Source organism: Chiroxiphia lanceolata, chromosome 1, assembly GCF_009829145.1.
Source record: "Chiroxiphia lanceolata isolate bChiLan1 chromosome 1, bChiLan1.pri, whole genome shotgun sequence".
NCBI classification, from domain to species: domain Eukaryota; kingdom Metazoa; phylum Chordata; class Aves; order Passeriformes; family Pipridae; genus Chiroxiphia; species Chiroxiphia lanceolata.
In genome coordinates this window covers 139,872,671-139,896,176 of record NC_045637.1, presented here as the reverse complement: position 1 = coordinate 139,896,176, position 23,506 = coordinate 139,872,671, and the positions used below count along the sequence as shown (strand labels likewise).

The window sequence follows — 23,506 nt, the reverse complement described above, 5'->3', positions numbered from 1 at the left end:
CTAGCCACAAGCTCATCTGCTGGAATACTCTGAAGATGAAAGAGTAACACAAAAAACCAAGCAAACAGAAAGAAAAAAAATGCCTAGGACTATTTATTTCACTTGCACCAAGAATACCGGAATTTGAGACAGAAAAAAAGAGTAATATTGATTATTGTATCAGACCAAAATGAAGGAAATAAACTTGGCTGGAGGCAGGTGTCATAAATATTTTTAGAGCCATTCAAATAGATGTGTTTGAAAAAAAACCAACCCTGTTCTCTAGAAAATTTTCTAAATAAGCAAGTCTGGTAAACTCTTCTGTAAATGTAATGGGATACAAACTGTGTGCCAAAATCCAGAGAACACAGCTTGAATGCTCTAAACAGAGTGGGAGACACCTGAGATGGCTCTTTTAAATTATGCAAGAATCTCAGCTATGCACAGCACTCCTGTCAGTGTCAGGAGGTGAAGAACACCAAAGCAGTTTCTAAACACACACAACTAAACACATTTAAAGCAGTAGTTCTCCCATAGGGCTGGACACATTTTGAAGAGAAACTGGCTCAATTTCACTTCCCATTAGTGATTGTGCCAGATACAGCAATTGCCTACATGGAAAAATAATTTTAGGAACATATTTAATATCTTTTTAACTGCCTTGTAACAACAACTTAGCAACTGAAGAGAGAGATACCAACACCTTGTGATGGGCTGGATCTTTAGAGACAACCAGGAAGATTCTGTGGGCTTAGAGTGATCTGCAGACATGGTACCACCTGAGATGTCTTTTTACTGCTGCACTCCCCTGAGAGAGATGTCGGATGCTGCTTTTGCAGATTTCCAACCATGTCAGCAAGACAGAAGAAAATATCCCAGCCATATCAATCACATCTAAAGTGTTTAGGGGACTCGTGTCACAACAACTTCTGAAGTACCTTATTTCTTTCTGCCATTTTCCACCAGAGAAACCTCTGAGAGGAAATGAAAGGCAGCGGGTCATCTAACCTGCCTAAATTTGCCTCCCTAGCCAATTTTTGCTAGTCTGGCTCTTAGACTTTCAGACTCAGACTGATTTAATGACTTTGAGATGCTTAGTTCCTAATCAAAGTCATGTTCAAGAATGTTCTCTGAAGGTAGTTTGGAAAAACCCTTGGGTTTGAAAAAAACACTGAATGGGGTAAAGCTCTTCATTCTCTCCTTAGTTTCATCTTGTTTGCTATTACTGAATGTTCAGCTTACACGAGTTTCTTTGCTTTGGGCTTGTGGAGAATATGCCCTTTTCCAAAACCAGTGGAGGGCTCATCTCACTCTTGCCAAACCCTACATATAATAGGAAAAGAAGGATAATACACACATGGGTACAATGGCAATTCATCTTTCTGGCTGGTTTTGGAGTTTTGTTGCTTAGTGTCTGTCAGCACTCTCATCCAGGGAAATTTAAATTTCTCCTAAAACAGCCTGGCCTCAACTTAAAGTTTGCATATAAATTATCAGAACTCAAAACTGTGCTTTTTTAATTAATTAATTTTCCAAATGAGGTTAAGTCTTAAGATATGAAAAAGTACTTGTGTGGTACTCAGCATAACAAGAAGGAAATTACTAGCTTGGCATCTCGTGAAATATTTATTTAAAAGGAACGTGAGATGAATATTTAAAATATGATCTCAAAGCCCACAAAAAGTATTCATCCAGAAACTGAGCTACATTTGAGGTGTCTAGCATTTCTAGGCACTGTAATTACTCTACTGGCTTTGAGAATAATGTATTCAAGAACTAACCACGTATGTTCAACCAGTTTCCTTTCAGGAATGCTTCAGCTGCTGATGGATCACAAAAGGAAAGATCATGTCCCGTGTTTGAAGATATGGATAAGAAGGAAGTAATTGTTAATTATTTGCTTGTCTAAACAAAAAAATGATTGACAACATAATGAAATCATGTAATCCTGTAGTGTGCCAAAAAAGGGTAATTTTAAACTGAACAGGAACAAATGTCATAGGGAGCTAAATGAGATTAGTCACATTATACACTACAGAGTTATATTTCTAGTAATAAAAGACCTGCCCAAGAAATGAGAGGAAATTGTAAGAACTAATAGTCTGCTACTAGTTAAGCAGCACCTATTAGAAACTAAAAGGAATTGCTTATGTATCTCAATGAATTTTTGGCACAATTAAGCACTTCACTCGAAAAGCTATTTGAAGAGAATGCAAAAAAGGCCCACTAAGTGCAGGAGAATTAAAACTGTCCAAACCCACCTGTAATTACACACTTTGAGGAGATTAGCCAAGAACTAGTATCAGTAAAGTGTGGCGTAGACCAGGGTTGCACTTCCCCAGGTTGACAGTCCAGTGCACTAAATGCTGGGTTTTGTGGACATTAGACACCACTGCTGTTGCAAACATATGTATTTATAGTATCAGTGTATTACTTTGCTTGAAAAAGAGTGGAAGTATCCTTGGTGTATTTTATTGTATGAAAACCAAACCCATTAAGAATAGATCCAGACACTGGAACAGCACCAGGAGGTCCCACACCTGGGCGGGGAGCACGGCAGAGCACAGGGACCCAGTTCCGGGAGGACCACATGTAATATACACATTGAGGATTCAGAGTGAAACAAAATAGGATGATCAAATCTCCAGCAGAAAAAGCAAATCAAAATACTGTTTTCCCACTGTACCTTTGAAAGACATTTTCAATAAACATTAGAGGAATGTTGTCCCATTACCATGAGACATTTGGATTGCAGTGAAATAACATGGTTCACTGGTGGCACGTGCATTGTACGGAAGGCATGGGGTTGAGAAATTAATTAATTAGATTTGCCGGTAGTGATTTCCAGGCTCGGACAAACAGCTGCCGCAGGTTACTGCTGTTCCCCTGTGCGCTGAGCTACCCACTAATACAAAGGTCCAAACAAAAAGCGAGCTCATACATCCAGCAAACAATTTTTAACAAATTTCTAGAGAGGAGAGGGTGTGCATGCAAGGGTGCTCCAACTCAAAGACTGAAATACCGTAGCATAATAAGTAAACAGAAGCAGGAGGAAGCTCAACGGCGCAAACGATAATTGTGCCAGGAGCTTTGCCTTCGCTTTCCTGCCAAACCCTAACACATTCGCACAGGAGATCCCCGCGACCCGCCAGTTCCGTGCCGCCCTCACGCCCGACCCGCGCGCCCCGAGCGGGCTCCGCAGCCGCCGGACCAGGACCCGCCGTCACGCGCCCCCGAGGGGCAGGCCCCGCCTCCGCCGCGGGCCAATCAGCGCCCCGCCCTGCGCGGCCCCTGCGGCCGGCGGCCAATGGGACGCGGCTCTGGAGCGCGGGGGGGCGGGGCGCACGCGGCCGTTGGGCTCCGGCGGCCCCGCCCCGGGGGGCGGCTCCCGGCGCGCCCGGCCCGGCCCAGGCGGCAGCGGCGGCGGCGATGCGGAGCCGGAGCGAGCGGAGTCGCAGCGAGCGGAGTCGCGGGTAGACGAGCTGAGCTGAGCTGCGCCCGCCCGGGAGGCCCGGCTGCAGGTACGAGCCGCATCCCCGCGGGCGTCCAGGGGCTGGCGGGGGTCGCGACGGGGCGCTCCGAGCCGCCCGCGGGGCTGCACTGTGCCGTGCCGGGGTGACTCCTCGCGGGAGGGGTCGGCGGGCGGGCGAGGGGATGCGGCAGGTGCCGGGCTGAGGGGGCTCGGTGCCGGCGCTGCGGGGGGGCGCCGGTTCCAAGATGGCCCCCGCCCCCCCGTCCCCGGGAGCCCCCCAGGAGCCGCGGGGGCCGCACCCCCGCCGGCGGGGCTCCCGCTGCGGGGGCGGCTCCGTGCGGGGAGCGCTGGGTCCCTGAGCCCCCCCCCGCGGGCGATCCCGGCCGGGCGTGAGCGGGCGGGGGAGCTCACGGTGGATCTAATCACGGCGAGTGCCTCGGCCGTGCCCGGCTTTTAAAACCTGCCGGGCTGCCGGGATTCGTTGCGCAGAGCTCGCTCTGGCGAGTAATGGATGTGGCTGAGCCATTAAGGGACACCGCGCGGCGCAGCCGGGCTCTGGAGACCTATCAACTGCGATTTATGGGGTATCGAGGCCGGGAGGCGTTTTTATGAATTGGTTGATAACAACTTAATTCACCTGTGGAGCTAGCTCCTGTTAATGCCTACATTTAATCTGTGTGGAGCAGTAAACAGTGTTATTAATCTGGCGTGTTGCGTGTGGGGAAACGTGGATGATGATATTTGGTGTAAGAGCTGGGAAGAGCAGCAGGCACTTTTGCATGCTGCCTGTGTGCTTTCACCTCTGAATTCCTAGCTTCGTTTTATTCAATCTGTATTTATAACAAGCTACCTTTCTGCATTTCCGGAGCTTTTTCATTGATTTGATTTCTTAAACAGCTCACCACATCTCTGCCTTTCCTTCCCTCTAAATAAACTGTAGATAAACTGCAGGTACAGTAGCTTTCAGTGACCATAGAATCTTCAGGGTTGGAAGAGACCTTTAAGATCATCAAGTCCAACCATCAACTCAGCACTACCACTGTAACCCTTAAACCACTAAACCATATCACCCAGCACCGGATTTCTTCCTTTTGAAGAAGACTGAACCATCTGGACAGTGGTGATCAGCATTTTTAGACCTTATGGAAATCTTCAGTAGCTGAATTCACAATTTGTTTTTTACACTTAGGGTTTTTGTATGAGGTTCAGAGTTCTTATTTTAAGTTTACTTAGATCAAGAGCCCCATTTTAACAAGGCATGTTGTTTTGTAGGTGTTCATTTTCAAATGCAGTAATTAGAATTTTGGTATGAGGTATTATTGTCCTTCAGGTCTCTTTTATGAAAGGATGTTTACATCTTGGACATAATTATAGAAATATTTTACTTAATTTACGACTAGGTCATTCACTTACTGAAAGTATTGCTTGCTCTTAATTGATGTGGATGATCAAATCTATAATCGCACTTGGAATTACCATTGGGATTTTGCTAGATGTTACTCTTTGGATTGAGTAAGTTTTTTTGTATTCAGGATGTGTGATTGCTTGTAGCTTCTAAAAACTGTCTTAAAGCAATAGTTAATTTAGGGTTTGGGATTTAATCTTGTAGAGCTAGGAAATGAGTGAATGAGAATCATCAGTTTCAACTGTGCCTGCTTATTCATCAGTATGGAAAGGAGTAAAGCAGTAATCTAAATGGTGATAAGTTGATTTAAATTATTTCAGACATCAAATAGCTTTGAACTTTATTGTGTATGTGTTTATATTTACATGTGTACACTTAAAAGGAGCAGAGGAAGTCCCAGAGCTGCCAATTGCTGTCAACTGGCAAAGTACATCAAGGAAGGATTGTTTTATGTTTACTCTGTTCCTGTTCTCTTCTTTAGCCATCCACTAGCAGTCCTTATTAGAAACAGGATGGACCTTGAACCTGAGTTAGTATTGCATTTTTGTGTTTGTAATAAAATGTTTTCTATGTAGTAACATGCCATTAGGAATTTAAATTGGGCAGGTGTTGGAGCTGTAAATTTTTAAGAGTACAATTTAAAAGTCAATACTAGGTGCAGGGAAAGCAGGCTAACTTATCTGTAATTTTGTTAACATTTTTAGACGTCCCAACTCCTGATAGGAAATGATCACAAGTATGTTTTCTAAGTGGCAACTTCTAGTCCTTTCCCAAGTGCCCTGTGGGAGCACTGTGCTTCTCATGAAGATGATGTTGAATCTGCTGCAACTCCCGTCTGTTGTTATGATGTTGCAATGTTGCCCTTCTCTGAAACTACAGCCTTAGTTCTGCTTTCCTGCACTGAATCTCCCCTTTTTGTGTTGCAAGCACCTGGGCCACCTGTGAGCCTTTCATTTATCTCTAGCATATGGAAGGGAGCACAGAAGGGACCTACAAAAACTTGTTCAGTCACATCTTCCCTCTAAACTGGTTCTTCTGCATTAAGCTTTACTGTGGAACTTGTATGATAATAAGTAAAAGCAGGAAAAAAAATCCAGTCTTGCTGCTAGCAAAGTGTCTGGTAGTTGTCTTCCAGAGTGTCTTTTGGAAAGTTGTTGCAGTGAGTTAAGCACGTTTCATCATTTAGAACTACGTGAATTATGTGTAGGAGTCTTGAAAGCTTCCCACGTAGTTGTGCTAATGCACTTTAATTCCAGCCTGTGGTGTATATACTCTTCCTGACCTCATCTCCTGGAAAGTTTTCATCCTGGTTGCTGCTGGGTTTTGTTTATTAAGGAAAAGATGCAGTATACTAAATTGTCCTTTCCTAATTTTAGTCTTAGAAGTATAATAATATAGCTGAATTTATTTATACCTGCTTTCAGTGGATTGTGGGCATTTATATCACAAGTGATATTGCACTTATCTAATACAGTGCCTTGCCCTGGATTACAGAAATAGAGAGACATGGAGCAAACATTACTTAATACACTTCAAATAACTTTTACACTGCAGTATCCCTAACATCCCTCGACAGTGCAGATCATTAGCTCTATCCCATGTCATTTTGGCTGTATGGCAGGTCTGAGAACAGATCTGATGCCACATTTTTATATTTTATCATTTTTGAGCGTTACCATGAAGTATTCATTAAAATCCTTTGACAAGCGAGTTTCCAAAGACAGCAATAAATGATAGATACATTGACATGCTCTTTATTTTAGCTAGCAGTCTTGCATTTAGGGGAAAACCAGCAGAAAGCAAAAATAAGGCATGTCTGAATATGCACAAAACTTTACTTTGATGTTTTTGAATATCTCTGTTCATTATGCTTGGCTACCAAAGAAGACAACTTGGATTTTCCTCCTACTTTGGTAGGCTGACAGATTCCATGTGTTCTTTAGCAATGGCATTAAGCAGACTGGCCTTTGGGTCTCCAGGTTTTGTCCTGAAAATGGTTTATCAATCTACATTACAAATAATGGCTGGAACCAACCTTACCTCCCAATTACAAGTTCTGGAGAAAAGATGAGCTGCTAATATGAGGGTTTCCAGTATATTTAATCCTTTGCTGAATGTTGGTGTGCACAGCTAGTAATGGCCTGGACGTTACTGCTGACTTTCAGAGCAGAGTGATTAGCTATGAAGAAGCAAAGAAATGAACATCTTTACTACAAGCATGAAGTCACAAGGTGTTTTTAATATGGACCCATTAAGTGCAGTGGTAGAAGGCTTATACCTAATATTTTGTACCAGAACTTGCGTATTGTTCACATATAAAATGGGATTATGTGTCTGAAGTCTTACAAATGTTTATATGTTAGATAAAGCTTACTGGTACCCATTTTGAAATCATTATTTTGCTTAATTATTACTTTAAGAACAAGTTATCTGGGACAGACCTGGAGACAGAAGAGATATGAAACTTGAAATCCTCTTTCTCCACAGGTTAAATAAGTCTTTTGGTTTTTCTCATTTCTGTAGAGCTTTGTAGAGAGGGAGTTGTTGGAAAGTTAGCTATTTTAAACTTATTCTCCTAACATTTTGAATTAAAAAAATGAAAATATGTAGTATTTCCAACACTGACTAGAACTAATGCCATATTAATATTAGCCTTCCTTTTTTCTTTCAGGCTCCATAGATTCTCAGCTTTGTGATCTGGAAAATGCATATCTTAAGGCCCTGTTTGAAGTGAAGACAGTCCATCCAGGTAAGATGGACTGGCTACCTTATGATGACTCTTGCTCATTGTTTTCTGATACTGGACTAGGCTGTTGCTTGTCTTCTACAGTTCTGAACAGTGTGTGGATTAGTATTAAAGACCAAGGATAATTTTAATATCACGCTTAGTATCAATAAATAAAGCTGTGAAACAGTGTTGTACCATTATTTGGTCTAAGTATTTGTGTGTTGTGTAACTGAGTGTTTCTTTATTGTCTTGTAAAGAGAGCCTCTTTTTTGAGTCAAGAATGACTAAATTTTCTTGTTATTTCATCATGTATGATAGTAGAAGTTTTGAAAAAGTAGGAAAGAATTGCAAATACAGGCAATGGTCAGTGACAACCTACTACAAAACACATTGCATTATAAGTTGTGTAACAAGTTTAGGTGTAGAGTAAAACTGCTTCAAAGATAGTAATTGTGGCTCAGAACTTGGAAAAGTACACATCCATTTATATCAAGAGCACAGAAAACCTTTATTGCATTCATAATGTACTGTTTGATGGATTGAGCTTGGCTTTAGCAAATGAAGCTGTTCCAAGAGGAACAATGTAGTTTCTGATACGAAGTGCAGAGCTGCTGTTTCACAGACAATATGCTATTTAAAGAAACAGACTTGACATTGCTAATTACACATAGGAGAGTGAAGTATATTTATTTCACACATTACATGTGGCCGAACCAGAAGCTGCAACTGGCAGATGGAGAGGAGAGGGTTTTCTTGTGTTTTTAGAAAACACCTTGCAAGTTCAGCTGACGGAAAGCTTTACTTTTTTATCTCAATTCAGAAGGTCTGTAAAACCAGAAGTGATCTAAGGAAATAATCTTGAATTTCTTCTTAGAGGTTTGACAGATACAGTAATGAAGCCTTTCAGTGGCTTAACAGATACTGAGATAGAGGTTTTCAGTGAATAGCTGTTCATGAGCAGTTAATTATCTCATTGTAATCTGGGTCATTTGGGAAGCTGTGAACACAGTTAACTTTTGTGTTAGTGTTGCATTGTGAGTGAAATGTGTGGAGGGGGGAACGCTGAAGCTGCTTCATCTTGAAACCAGGGAGGCTGGAAGTGATCAAAATCAACTTCTGAATGAGCAGCTTGCTCTCTTGTTAAGGTGAATGAAGGCTAAAGCCTAACAAGGCTATGAAATCTCTGTTCTAAGTCATATCTGAAAATCCTTGCTCCTCCCCTAATGCTTTCCCGGCTACCAAGGCAGTTACTGCTGCTCCCAGCAGGACAAACAGCAGCCCTTTGTTAGCTGCCTTGCCTGGGGCACACCCTATCCTCGCTTTACTGCTGCTCTCTTGCCATCTGGGGATCCGAGAGACCCTGAAAGGAGCCTTTTGCTGCCTAATCTCCGAGGTTAACTGATTAAGTCTGTATTACCTCCAGTACAGGTACAGCTGACCTGTAACTTCAGTCCTGCCTACTGAAGTTGTAGCATTTAATTTCCTGTGGGGAAAGGAACATCCAGTCTGTACCACAGAGCTATTGGAGGCTTCTTATTCTAAGACTGGTTACTTCTCCAAAGATGTAGATCTGTGGCTTTAACAATATCAAAATTATATGTGCTAGAAACTTTGTCTTCATATTAAGAGGACACACGACAAGTACTATAGTGCAGCAAGTCTGACAGCACCCTGGTTGAGCTGCCTTGAAAGCTTGTCAAGTGTTTGAAATATGATACAGACAGTGACTTGGAGCACCTTCCAGCTGCTTGACCAGTCTGAGCAAGGGTATAGAAATGGCAAATAAAACTCAGAGGATAAAACTGTGAATGGCATGCTTTGAGCCAAGTGCTGAAGGGTGCCTTTGGTCCCTCATCTGACTGCTGGGAGAGTCATGTGTCTGGGTCGTGGGACCTGGAACAGGTCTGCCAGGATACCCTGGGTGCTTCCCAGGGAGGACTGTCCAGCTTCAAGAAATCTTGATAGCTAAAATGGAGGGCAAAAATCATGTGCAGCAGCTGAGTACTGAGGCAAGATAGAAGTCGGTCATCCGGCAAACACATTTTTGGATCAAGTGTAGAAAAGACAGATGTTTTCCTTTGTTTAGAACCATGGCTACAGCTAGCAAATGCAGACAGTTGAATGCTGTTGTATTTTCCCTCTGTTCATTTCTGCTGGAAGATACTGCTTCTAGTGGATGGTGGGCATGCTGGCACTCAGATTGGAGGAGAAATTGTCACGGGAAATAGCAGATTTCTGGTCTGCTACAGTGGAGGAAAATGTCTTCCTGGGCAGTTAAATGTGCAAAGTTCTGCTGCGAGTGCCGCAAAGGGAAGGATTCACAAGGCAGCTACTGGAGGAAACAGGCATCAAAGGACCAGATTGACAGCTGGGAAAAAGTTGAAAACTTTATTTTGTCAGCTGTAAACGCTTTTGTTTCCCAGGAGCTGCAGAAACTGTTTTCTAACACTATGTACTGTATTGAATATTATTTTACTGCCTGATTTCATGACATATGCATTTACTGACATACTGGCATATTATGCATTTCATGATATATGCAATAAAGATAATTAAGATTCCTTCTCATTAGAACTTTTTATTGAACTTGTTCACATTGTTATGTGAAGACTGTTAAGTACCTTCATTTCAAAAGGAAGAAATCTTGGAATGGGAATAGAAGGAAACCAACACAGAAATTTGTCTAAAAAGAAGAATCTTTAGCTGACATGGCTGTGGAGGAAGGGTTTAAATATTTTAGGTACAACTTTTCTTTCCCAATACATGATATAAAAAGTAATGTGCAGACATTAATATAACAAATATTTGAATTTTGGAAATAAACAGACCCACATGTTGCACACAGTGCAAGAGTCTTAGCTGATACCTGTAAGGAAAGGTTTGCAAACTCAATAACCTCTTCTCACAGTAGAACCTGGCTGATCTGCTAATTACATTTAGTGAGTCATAGAATACCAAGGAAACTTAAGAAACTTTGCCAAATGCTATTTTTCTTTTCATATTTGGAGTTGTGTCGGGTGTGTGTGGTCCAAATCATTACTGATTGGTTTATCATCACCACAACTGACTGAAAAAAGTACACAGAAACATAATAACCAACATCTGTAATAGGAAGATGGGTAATCTCAACCCAGTAACTCTGTACCAGTGATTTACTTCTGGCTCAACAAACCAGAGGTGGTGTTAGATTTTTCTTATGGTTCAGAATTAAAACATCCCCTAGGGAAGACAGATTTAGGAAAATACTCTCTTTAACTGCTCTATGAATAGAGGCAGACAGCAGTTGTAACACAACGTTTAATTCTGTAGCTTTGTTGTGTAGGTGGACATATGTAATCCATGATGGCTGTTGAGTAAATGCCTCTTCATTAATGTTAAATTTCCATTTTGTTCTCCAGACTTTCACCTTTGTCACGCTATTTAATGAGTTCTGGCTAGTGGTTTTGACTTGCTCTGGGTGATAGCAAATTTGAAAGAAAATGGGGTATTCTGGTTTCTTTATTCAAGGACTGAGTGCACCATTTTAAGTGCTGCTAACTTACATCAGGGAATTAAATGTCCCACCTTATTAAATCACTTATTCTGTCTTCTCTAAAGCTTTCATCTAGCTTTGATCATTAATATTTAAAATGCATGTATCAGTTCAATAGACACATGCATTACTTATCAAGACACTGCAGCTTATTAAAACAAACCTGCTGTCATCACAGGTAAAAGTCTTTAGAATGACACATAGTGCCAGCAGATGCATGGTACATTTTCACAGGCTGGTCAGTTGGGATGATGGAAAAAGCAGAAGTTGTGGATGCCCCATCCCTGGCAGTGTTCAAGGCCAGGATGGATGAGGCTTTAGACAACCTGGTCTACTGGGAGGTGTCTGTGCCCATGGCAGTGGGGTTGGAAATAGGTGATTCTTAAAGTCCCTTCCCAAACCATTCTATGATTCTGATGGTGAAAAAACACCGTCTTGATAATATGAATGGAGTATCTCCAGATTCCTGAGAAGAAAACATGCCTGCACATTGATATGGTCTAAGACTAACAGACCACAGTAACGGGGAATTGTTAAGTAATTGGACCTTCTGTGGCTGTTTAATTTACATAAACAGTTTCTAGTATGTCAGAGCAGCTACATGTTTTGAGATTTCTTACATTCGCCCATATTGTGAAGTTCTAAATAATAAGTTCAGTTGTCCGAAAACAAATCTCATCTTATGTGTGATACATTACATGTTAGACATTTGTTTAGCTGCTAGTTTGCAGCTCATAAGGTCTCTCATCAGTGGAATAAAAATAAGACTGTGTCCTTCTTCCCATGCCTTCAGAGGAATGGTCAGAGCTGCTGTGGTGTCTGCAGGATTCCAGCACGTGTTGCTCCTGGCTCCCAGGCTACACTGACAGTGTCCTCACTACAGAGGCCAAAAGTCTTCATCCCTGTCTTTGCAAGGCTGCTTCTCACTCACTGGCTGTCCAAATTCAGATGCTGATTTCCCTTATATTTAGATGTGCACTTGAGAGGACAGTGAGCAAAGAGCTTTGTGCCCTCCTAATTAGTATGGGCCTTATGACCTATGTGCTGGCTGTCATACATGAATGAAAGGCATACTGTTACCTTCTTCCTCTCTCAAGCAGGGTTTGGTTTTGATTCTACCTTAACAAATGTTAATGTTTCTCTACTGTTGTTCCTTATATAATCTCCTGAATAATGGAAATTACTCAGGAGAATGTGTATCTTCCTCTGTATATATTTTGCTGCCTTTAGAAAGAAACAGATTTCTCCATAGTTCTTGGAATGCTTTCTAGAGACATTAAATGATATATTGTTCTGAATTAGTAAGTAATAATACGACCTTTTCTTCTCGAAAACTCATTCTTGAGTGGTATGCCAAGATGTTATCTCCCCACTTGAATGCTTGACTAGAGATATGAGATTTGATATGGGCGTGTGTGACAGGCACACATAGCCTGCCTCCCCAGCAGAGGAGTAAGAACATGCCACAGCCTGACGGAAGCCTCATGTCTAGTTACCTTATGCTGAATGTCCTGGTGTTTTTTACTCTGTTACAATGGGAAAGGTAATACAAAATTAATGTTTACGTATTGCAGGTCCCCTCACAAATCTAGAAACTAGAAGTTACAAACACATGGGAAGCTACAAATTTTCTCTTCTTTGTAGTTAGATTACTTTTTTTTCTGGGGTTGGATGTTTTTATGCATGAACTCTTCCTTGTATGCACATGTACTATACATAACAATTCTTTCATGGCGTATGTACTCAAGTACAAGGCAGCCTTCACTGCAAGAAGACTAAATGTGTGTGGGTAGGTGTGTGCATTTGCAGCTGTTACCAAGAGAAACATTTGACCTTGAGTTTCAGATAATTGTTGCAGCAAACCTCTCTCACTAATGAGTCTTCCCACCTCCCTTGGCAGCAAAACCTTTCTCAGACCGAGGAAAAAAAAGCAAAAAGAATGATAAGGTGAAGAAAGGAAGGTGTCAGATGCTTGCCATTCTTTTAGTAGAATCAGCACATTTCAGGAAAAATTCTTCCTGAACTTCTATTGGAAGGGAACAGAGTAGTAGTATTGTACCCCTGGAAACAGTAAAACTACAGGAAAAGCTCATCTAATCCACTGGATCCTACAGGAATCTTGTAACAAAAGAGGCGTGATAAAAACTTTAAATAAAAGCCTCTTTCTAAGGAGTCAAGGTATGAGCTATTTGGGTCACCAAGTAAGAAACTGGCTTCAGCCCTGTCATGTACTGATGTAAAGGTGCCTCTGTCTGTGTCAGTGATTCCCAGTCGCACTGTCACGGGGCACAGTGTTTGTTCTGTTTCCTTTTCTTTGTTAGACAAGACTGAAGAGAGAACAAACAGTATTGTCAGGCTGGCTTGGACTTCTTGTAATAGTTCCATACGTGATGCTGAGACCTTTCTTCCATGGGGCTCAGCCAGGCTGTGTTCTGGCAGTCAAGCTGAGGCAGATTTCTTTCTCTGTTGCTAGTGTCTCAGCAGAGGGTTCTTGCTCTGACTTTTTTTCATGGCAGTCTTTGGCTTGTGACTTGGTATGGGATTGTACCAGCTCCTAGAATGTCCTATGTAGTTCTATAAATTTGGAATTAAATATAAATGAAGAAAGAAAAAAACCTTTGCTAATAAAAACTGCAAGTTTGTGTGACTTTATCAGCCTGAGACTTAGCATAAACAACTACACCTGAGATCCAGATTTTGTACACAGGAATTCCCCGAGTCATATTTCCAACACAGTATTTCAGAAAGTATTGTTTGAAAATAATACACTTAAAATGGTTGCTCTACTTGGGGGACAGGATTATTTTGCTGTCATTACAGTGACATAGCAAAATCATTCAGGCTGGAAACCAGCCAGGGGTGAGTGTAGGAGGGTAATCAGAATATCTGACAGAGAATTCTGTAAATTGTCTGTTAGTGCAGCTTGGAAGAAGCATAAGACACAAAGTGAGTGCATTTTGAGATGGGTGCAACTCTTAACAGCTGCGTGTTTTGTGAGTGCTTTAGTTTAGTTTTGTGTAGACACCTTTTCCTTTTGTATGCTTTGCAGTGCTTACAGTTTTTCTGAAGAGTTTGATTTGTCTATTTTAATACTTAGCTAAGGTAAGTACTTAGCCTTTTGTGATACAAAATATTCTTGCTAACTTTATTCCAGTTTAAGGTAAGTTTGTGCAAAAATGAATTACATTTCAAGCAATTTTTTGCTTTGTTTACAATCGTTTATGATTTTGTAATATTTAGAGGAATGAAAACCAGATCAAGTAGATTTCATCCTACAATTTATCTACTTTTGCGTCAGACTGCTGAGTATCAAAATTTAATTATCAGAAGCCGTGTATATTATTATATGGTTGTAGTTTTGTATTTTGCTGTCTAATTCTATGGCAAAATGATCAAAATGGTCTATAAACAGTTAAGATAACTGAAATTTATCTTATTAGTATCCTATATATCCCTTTCTGTATGTGATGGAGAGAAATGCAGCTAAAGTTGAGATGAGTATTCTCACTTTGTGGTACTATTGAGATCAGCTCGTGGATTATGAGGAAGCTGTACATAGGCCAAGAAGCAGAAATCCATGTGTTACTCCCAGATGAAAAATGATCAAAGACTTGAGGTGAAGTTGCAACAAGGATTTGAAAGTGGTCATTTGAGCTTGGCTAAGGACCAGCTTGCTGAGATTAGTAGGGTAGGTCAAGTAAAACGTGTCCGCTTATTCTCAGCAGGACTAACGGGAAGTCTTTGGTGGTATCTTCTTTCAGCATACCTTTTTTAAACTTGTCTGAATTATGCAGTCAGATGTCTGAAATATACTATAAATCAGATCTGCAGGCTCTCATAGAGAATAAAAGTGTATGCTTTTTTGATGACAAGTTTAAAAAAGGACTGGTATTCTAGTGTAAGCAGATGAACTAAAATGGTAGGAAAATGCTGGGGTGTGATATAAACAAGCTGAAAATGGATTGCGATGCTTGTCTTGCAGCTACCATGCTCTGTGCTTCACTAAGAAAATAAAGCTAAGAAAATACAGATTGAGATTCATTTACATAAACTGTATGGCTCAAACACAAGTTTTATTCCTGCTCTGAAAAACTTTTCCATGGGCTTAACCCCAATAGTTTTGCAAGGGATAGTGATAGGAGAAATCAACCAAAAATGGAAATACCTTTGAAATCTAAATTTAAAATGAAACTGTGTGTTGATTAAGGATAAATTATATACTTTAGATCTGCTGATGGGAATGTAAGAGCTGTTATACTTTCTTCAGAAGTGATCTAGAGAGGATATATAGGAAAAGAGAGTAACAAGTATCTGTAAAGCAGCCTTTGTTTTGCTGTAGCAGTTTAGCTGTTAACAAGAATTGATGTCAAAACTTTTGTGATTGACAAGCTGTATCTGGACCATTAGTTTTACAGCAGCCAAAGAACCTGTTCTCAGAGTGTGTTTTGCATACTATTTTAATAATTGGATTTTGGCTATTACGGCCTAATCAGGTATTGAATGGAAAAAAAAAAAATATTTCCTGTAGTTTGCTCTTTTGTGCTGCCAGACAGTTTCCTTGAGTGTCCTGAGCTTGTGTGTGAGGAGAAGTGAATGGTCCTCTTTGCTTTGCCTTTGATGTACAGCTCCTGATGAGCTCATACTTCCCCCTCTTTTAGGATTCACTCAGTTGTTTTATTTCAGTATGAACCTTTAGAAGAGAGCAACAGGATGTGTGAGAAGCAGGTGGAGCCTATAGGCCAAAGACATTTTACAGTTTGTCCTCAATTTCAGATATGTAGCTATAATGAAGGTGTAAAAATCCCCTGTAGCCAGACCTGTACCTGTTTGTGTAAAACAGCCTCCTAGCCTGAAAGACTTGTAGGGGCAGGTAATAGTCTTTATTTAGACCAACTTCTATACTTTGTTCTGTGTATCTTTACATATCAAGCAAGTTGAAAGTCAGGTATGCCTGAAAGACTGTCTGCACTTTGAACTATAAAAGTTAGTCTAATAGAATGTGTTATTCCTGGGACGGTTTGTGTCTAACCAATTGTCTTAGGCCTTCATGGCTGCTGCAGTTTTTGTGGTTAATGATATGAGGGCAGAAGTGGCCATTTGGACCTTTCAATAGCAAAGCATTTGACAGCCGGTATTGAATCCTCCTGCCTGAGATGAACATAGTATGGATTGTAGCAAATAAAGAGTCCGTTTGAGCACACCCAATGCGATACTGTTTTGGGTAAGACGATCTGCTGTGGGTGTGCAGAATGCTAGGGGTGCAGAGGATAGGACTGCCTGGTTGCATGGAGACCAAGTAAGCTGATCTCTTTCAGATTTGGGAGCGAGTTCTGCATGAGAGGTGTGCTTTCTGCAGAGGGAGCATGGAATTATGAGAAGTGAGGTTATGGGTCTGAGACATCCTATGAAAAGATACTCTCTGAAGTTTGTTCTTGGCAAAGTTCGTCCTGCTGTGGTATTAATATCTGTTTTTGCTATCTGTGGTGTAATTATTCTTGGGTATTGCTTGACAGATGGTAATATCTTAGAGTTGTATCAGAATGATGTTATTTGCTTGACAGTTATTGTTCTCTTAGGAACGTGGGACAGGAAAGGACCTGCCTATTCATCAAGTTTATTTTCATGCTCTTGTAGGCTTTATGTCATACAGACATAGACATATGGAGTGCTGTCTTAAAAGCAGCTGAGCCTTTTCTCCTCACTATTTTAATTAGAAGCCTGTTCAAATGCTAAATTGCCCTAAAGGTGAGGAAGCTGCTTACAGTGTTCAACCTAAATTTATTCATCATCAGTTGGTAATAACTTGTTCTTGTGCCAAGAATGTCCTTTTATTTTAAATAGATTTTTCTTATTGTTTTATAATTATCTCGGTGTGTTTATACATAGCCCTTGCTTTTCTGCTCAGCTTTATTTTTGCTAGGCTAAGGCCAAGTCCTTGCAGCCTCTCTCAGCTTCTGTTGAAAGCAGAGCGAAATGAAGGTATAGGTAGTTGGAGACTTTTCAGTTTTCACATAGCAGGTTTTTCCAGTTTGCAGAGAAGGGTGTGTCTTATTCTTTGTACTATTGCTGATAAAAAAAAAGTGAACAGTAGCTTCCTTGTTATTGCAGTGCACAACAGAAACACAAAGATAGAAAATTTTGTATTTTAAACTCTGAAATTGTCTTCGAGTAGCAAGGTTGTTCAAACAGCAGGGACTCGTGGTATATTCTCTAATTTAGGAATGCAGGCAATCCTATGAAAGAGGTGTTGAAAGGCAGGCAGATGTTTGATTGCTTCAAGTGCCTGGGTCCTACTCTGGTTTTTTTTGTTTTTTTCCTTAGGCTGCTAAATGTTCAGATGAGTATTCTGTGGTTGATCTATGCACAGACAAACTCTTTGTGCATTTCAATGAGTTACTACTAAGATGTGTGATCAAAGATAAGTCAGACCCGTTACAAAGGAATCAAAATGGAATTATGTTTAAATATTTTTCTGACTAATATTTATAGACACTTGCTACTTGTAAGACTCAATAAATCAATGTGCTCTTCAAAAACTTATATTCTTAAGATATTAAAGGAAGATGTAAAAGGTGGATACATTTTGCAGAATTTTAGAAAAATTTTAAGAAAATTTTAAGAAAAATAATTTGAAAAGGCTTCAGTAGGAAGACTTGACCTACTTTCTTCCCATTTAAAATCCCAAAGGCTGTTGTGTTGGAAAAAATAAACCAAACATTGTTTAAAATGCAGTGGAAGGTTTTATGTCCCAGGTTTAAGAAAGAACATAAGCCTTCTAATGTTCATAAAGATTAGGCTCCTGGCTAAGAAAGTATGGAGGCAGGAATCTAAGGACCATGTGATGGTGAGATTCTGATTTCCTGATTGGAATTTGAAATCCATAATGTGGAGTGCTGGCACAGTGAAGCTGGTTGGTAGGAAACCAGGGTATACCTTAGACATTAGTAACCCTTATATTAATCAGAAAATAAATTCCATACTCATGTCTGCAGTTTTCTTGTAGGAAGATGCTTTTGGTCTGGTGGTTAGGATGCAGCACTCTCACCGCTGCGGCCCGGGTTCGGTTCCCGGTCAGGGAAACTCCCCCGGGCAGATGGAGGTCGTCAGCCCTGTAAGGCCATCCATCTAAGAAAAGGTCACTCTAAACAAACCTACGTCCTGAGGACCTCACTGCCACTGTCCAAGCTTGCTCGGCCCCGGCAGATGAACCTTAGGATTAAAGGGTGGGCTCAGCTCAGCACACACTGTGTCTCACCTAAAAAATCCACTGCGCAGGCTCGAAGGGTAAAGACCTTTCCAAATCTTCGTTCGCGAAGACTGGCCATACACAGTAGACTAGCAGTTAATTAGCTTGTTAATCCAAGAAGTAGGAGGGCTTGTTCCTGCATCCTTCTCAACCTGAGGGATCTCAAGCCCACATTTTTCTCTTCTTACAAGAGGGCCACATCGCATCTGTTTGTGTTTAGGTAAGTGATCTAACCACCAGAGTGCAGGTTGAGACTTATTGCCTACTGTCTCAAATCCATCAACATGCATTTCTGACTGAATTATAGAATCATTGAATCGCTAAGGTTAGAAAAGATCTCTGTGGTCATCGAGTCCGACCATTAACTCAACACCACCATGTTCACCACTAAACCATGTCCCCAGGTGCCATGGGCAGCTCCATCAGGAAGGAAGGGGCAGTCCTGTGCAAAGTATCCCTCAGGCTGATGCGTCAGATATTCTCTGGAAACAGGGATTCAGTTCTTTCTTTTCCAGGAAAGTAAGTTTTGCTACTGGAGAGTAGTAGTAGAATCAACATATAAACAACCTGTTTTTATTCCAATTTAATGTTGCTAGCAGTTGAGTACTGTTTTCTACTTAATGTTTGACCAGAAAATTTTTTAACAACTTGAGATACTGTAATAAGATAATGGAACAGTAATGGCTGTCATTTATCATATCACTTCTGGGCATGAAATTTGTTTCCTTTTTTTTTTCTTTTTAAACTCATGTTTTTTGGGTTTTTTTTTCAAAGACAGACATTGTGATTTTGAATCCCGATACAAATAACTCTCAAAAATTGGGCTTCTACTGGGGCGAAATTGTAATAAAATGAAATTTAGCCAACTTTGGCTCTTAATGAGTTACTCAGCTTGAAAGTGAGAAAAATTGGGAAAAACTTTCCTCAACGAAAAAATAAAAATAATCATACTAACTGTTGCTTTTTAGCTTGAACCTGCTAGATCTGGGTTTCTCAGTGTGAGAGGATGGTTGCCTTCATGCATGAGTGACTTCTTTAAATATACAATTCCTGGGTGCTATAAAGTAGAATTAATGAAAAACAGGTTGAACACTGGTATGATTGCACACTTCTGTGTTTGGCTGTAAAGCAGAAGGAAAGATGTGTGCACAGAAGGCCATTGTGGGATTGTTTTTTGTGTCCTGTATTGTCTGAAATATGAAGAAAGGGCAGTCTGTACATCTGATCTGCAAGACATCTACCTTAAAGTGGTTTAGTTTTCATAGCTGGCACAGTTCACAGCAAGGAGCACATGTGCAGTGTCTGGATGCCTCAACATGGCAGCTTCTGCCAAATTTCACTCATGTTTCCAAATGTAATATTATGCTTATGTCCTATCCTGTCTCTGGCACTGAATTTAAACGCACCTGTTTATATTAAGAATAAATGAAGTTACTGTAATGTTGAGGATAAAGAGATTTTGGTGAAAGAAAATTGGATATGAGATTTAGATTTCCCGCCTAATTAAATATTTCAAATGGACGTGTTCTACTTCAGTTTTATTTAGAAGTCAGAAAGCAATACTACAATGTTAGCACAAACCTTTTTACTTAAATCTTCTTTCATGAGCTGGTATTTGCTCATACTCAGTTCAAATGCTTTTAAGGAATAACCTGAAACAATCTGGAGCACCAGTTTTTTTCCTTGGGAGATAAGTGGGGTTTTTTTCCGAAGCTTGTAATTCCTCTGCATGTTGGCTGATTCTCATTTGCGTTTCAATCAGCTTTAGCAGAGTTGTGTAGCTTATTGGTGTTCCTCTTCAGTCTGACAGCTGAAGAATAGCAGATGTGAGTATGAACATTAGGCTGAGGCTTGCATTACAGCCAACAATCATTTGTTCTGGTACTCTGAAGCAGAAGAGTAAAACACATATTTCTTGCTGCTTCAACCAGTGAACATTGCCGAATTTGCTGGGTTCAGTTCTGCTTTTGTATAGCATTGGAACTACTGAAAGCAGTACTGTGGCTGTTACTGCTACAGGCAAAGAAGGGTAATGTTATTGATGCATAACTGTTTTTCTAACACTGCAGCTGCCTTTTCAGAATATTGTTTCAAAATAATGTGTTTTCTCTAAGATTGAAGAATATCTTATGGGCAAAAAAAATCTGTTCTGGACTTCATAACTGAATTTCTCTGAAGAGTTTTAGATAAAGGACCATGATCATCTAAGCATTGTTCTATTTCTAGTGGGAAGAAAGAAGTGAGGGGGTGAAGGAGATGATAGTACCTTTATTAGGATGTAGGCAAGGAGATGACTGGGGAAAAGAATACTCTCTATTGCTGCTCAGAATGTACCGTGTGCGGCTCCTTGGATGGGAAAGGAGGAGAAGCTGGTTGTCAAGGACCAAGAGATCCCAAGGAATCTTAAAGAAGTTGGACGGTGTCTCCCTTGCACTGAGAAATGTAAATAATATGACAGAGTCTCTAAAAGATTAATTGTGGAGGAAGGTATCTGTGGAGAAGTGAGATGAAGGGGGAGAGCTGGTTGTGTTCCTTGATATGACAATTCAATACTTTCATCTTTTAATATCCATAATGGAAAGCACTTGAAACTATCAGAAAAGGAGGAGGAGAACTAGTGATTTTAGTTGAAGAACACTGATTTAGAAGTTCTTGAGAATGTGCATTTCTTTTACTGGAATTAATGGAACAGAGGAAACCTGTCTCCCGGATTTTATGTGATGGTAGAAGTGCCTTTCCTGTCTTCATTGAAAACTAGGCTTCCTTTAGTTTGATATACTTCTGCCTGGGTGTGTCTTGTTCAAATGTCAGTCTTAACTTAGAAGCTACAGAGGCATCCTCCTCAATAAATCATTACTTGAAAGTAACACACACTAGGATTTTTTTTTTTTTAAATTGGAGTAGATCTTTCTAGACAGATATTATTTTAAGAATATTTTACTGGAAGGTCTTTCTATTTTTTCAGTTGCTCACTCACTAGTAACATTAGCAGATGAAAGTATTGCATTAGTAGGTAATGAATTGTAATTTAATTTGAGGGAAGTAAAAAACCTTGGTTTTTATAGACCATGTTGAACTCAATGAAAAACTAAAAAAGAGTATTATTAATAATAATATTAAGAATTATTATTATTATATTTTTGTGCACAAACCTAAGTTTAATTTAGAAAGGCTGAATTATTTGTGCATTGTTTTCCTTAATCAACACTAGCACTTTCACCTTTTTATGTGTTTGGGATGCACATTGCACAATAATCTGTTCAAGGCTGGTTTTTTCTACGTTGCCATCTTCCTTAAGATTAATTATTCTTACATATAGTCACTAGCTAAAACTGATCGCATCAATTACAAAAATATAAATTAAATTTTTCATTGCTTTCAATATCTGAATATGTCCTCATGGCCAGGCTTTGTGAACGAACATTTGGGAAGGACTCTACCCACATTTGCTACAAGCGTTCTGGGGACCAAAAAGGCCAATGCAAGATAGACAAGTCTGGTTGTAAAAGGCACAGTGGAAAGATTCCTTAGGTGGTATTGGCAAGACACGGTTCTTTCTATGTTATCTGAATATGTATTGTCAAGTATAAAGAAATAGTAGTGTTAAATTGCACTGGGAAGTATTTTATTAGTATTACTACTGGTTTTCAAATAAATTATTGGAAAACTCTTAACTTGTAATTTTAAAAAGCACATTGCTATCTTGAATAATACAATTCATTCCATAATGTCATTACCATTTCTAGAATTCCTCTTATGTCCTTTCATGATTTTCTGTGAATGATACTATTGTTCTGTCACTCAAGCTCATAAACAGGAAAATATTTTCCAAATTCAGCATCATTTCAAGGCTATATTTAAGTGTTAGTCATTTCAAATCCTGTAATAATATCTGTAGGATACGTTCTTTCTTGGGGATTTAAACACTGAAAATATTTCAGATTGCCTAATCTCTTTTGTCAGTTGTCGTAGTATTCGTCTGCCTTGTAATACACAACATCTGGTTCTGCTTCTCTCAGAAACACAATTCTGCTGCAAAGAATTTACAAGGCTGTTAATTGTATCATGTGATAATTTTTTTTTATTCTGCAGGATCCCTCTTTCTTACTGAGTTCTATACAGGACACCAGAGCTCCCTTCAAAGTCCTTCCCTTGCCTACTCCTGTCCTGCCTGTCATTAACTCACCAGCAATCTGCTGATACACAGGGGTCCACCTCCAACCAGCCCTTAATGACTGCCTTCAAATCTTCAAATCTCATACAGAGTATTTTAAACCAGAAGGCAAGAGGGACTCCATCTTAAGAGTGATCTTGTCTTCTGCAGTGGAGTGCTGAGAGAAAGATATCTGTATCTATTGTGTAGAGCAGCTCCACAATCAAGTCATGTAGCTGGGTCGTTGTTTTCTGACTGCTCAGAGCACACAGGTACTTTGGATTTCAAGTAACCCGTGCACTGTAATTTTTAGGGTACTTACCTTAATTTCATAGTTGCAGTTAAAACTCTTCTAGCTTTTTAAAGGTGGGCGGTGCATAGTTTGTTAGCCTTGAATTAGATCTTAATCACAAGTAGAATTTTGAAGGATCTGCCTTGAAACTGTTGACCAAATGCACAATGTGCCCAGCCCAAATCTTTCATAGTCATGGGATCTGAAGTCACAAGCTGCAATGATAGCTACAGATGCTAAGGGCTTAAGTGCCTGAATGTTTTCTTATATGGAACATAATTACTTTAGCAATACAAATATCTTCCACATTTAAATTAAATTGTTTTTTTCAAATAGTCAGGTTGATCAGGTATGGAGAAAATAAAGACATGATTGTACTAGAAACTACAATTATACAAGACCCAAGAAACAAAATAAGAACCAAACCCCGGAATTTTATAATTTGTTTCTGAACAGTCATATAAAACCCCTCTGGTTCTTAATTCTTTTTAGTATGTATAAACTCCTACCAGTTTATACAGGAATTGGTCATGAATTTAGCATAGGTAAGCGTGTAAGACAGATGAAAGAAGATGGGTCTAGAGAAAGGCAGAAATAGTCACAATTTCTGTGCCTCTGTAAATATATCGGCAAAGACGAGACGTTCCAGTTCAAAACAGAATAAAAATGAATAGAAGTGCATCTGCAGATTTCTTTTGC

At 40.0% G+C, this 23,506-nt stretch overlaps 1 protein-coding gene across 4 annotated transcripts in view; it reads left to right on the top strand.

Moving 5' to 3' along the window:
- The first annotated feature begins 3,384 nt into the window (after window positions 1-3,384).
- Window positions 3,385-23,506, top strand: part of MPP7 (membrane palmitoylated protein 7) — a 149,842-nt gene continuing 129,720 nt past the window's right edge. For all 4 annotated transcript variants that reach the window (XM_032688253.1, XM_032688245.1, XM_032688236.1 and 1 more), the window contains exons 1-2: window positions 3,385-3,500; window positions 7,528-7,605. The gene's annotated coding sequence lies outside the window, so the exon portion shown is untranslated. The remainder of the gene's footprint in view (window positions 3,501-7,527; window positions 7,606-23,506) is intronic.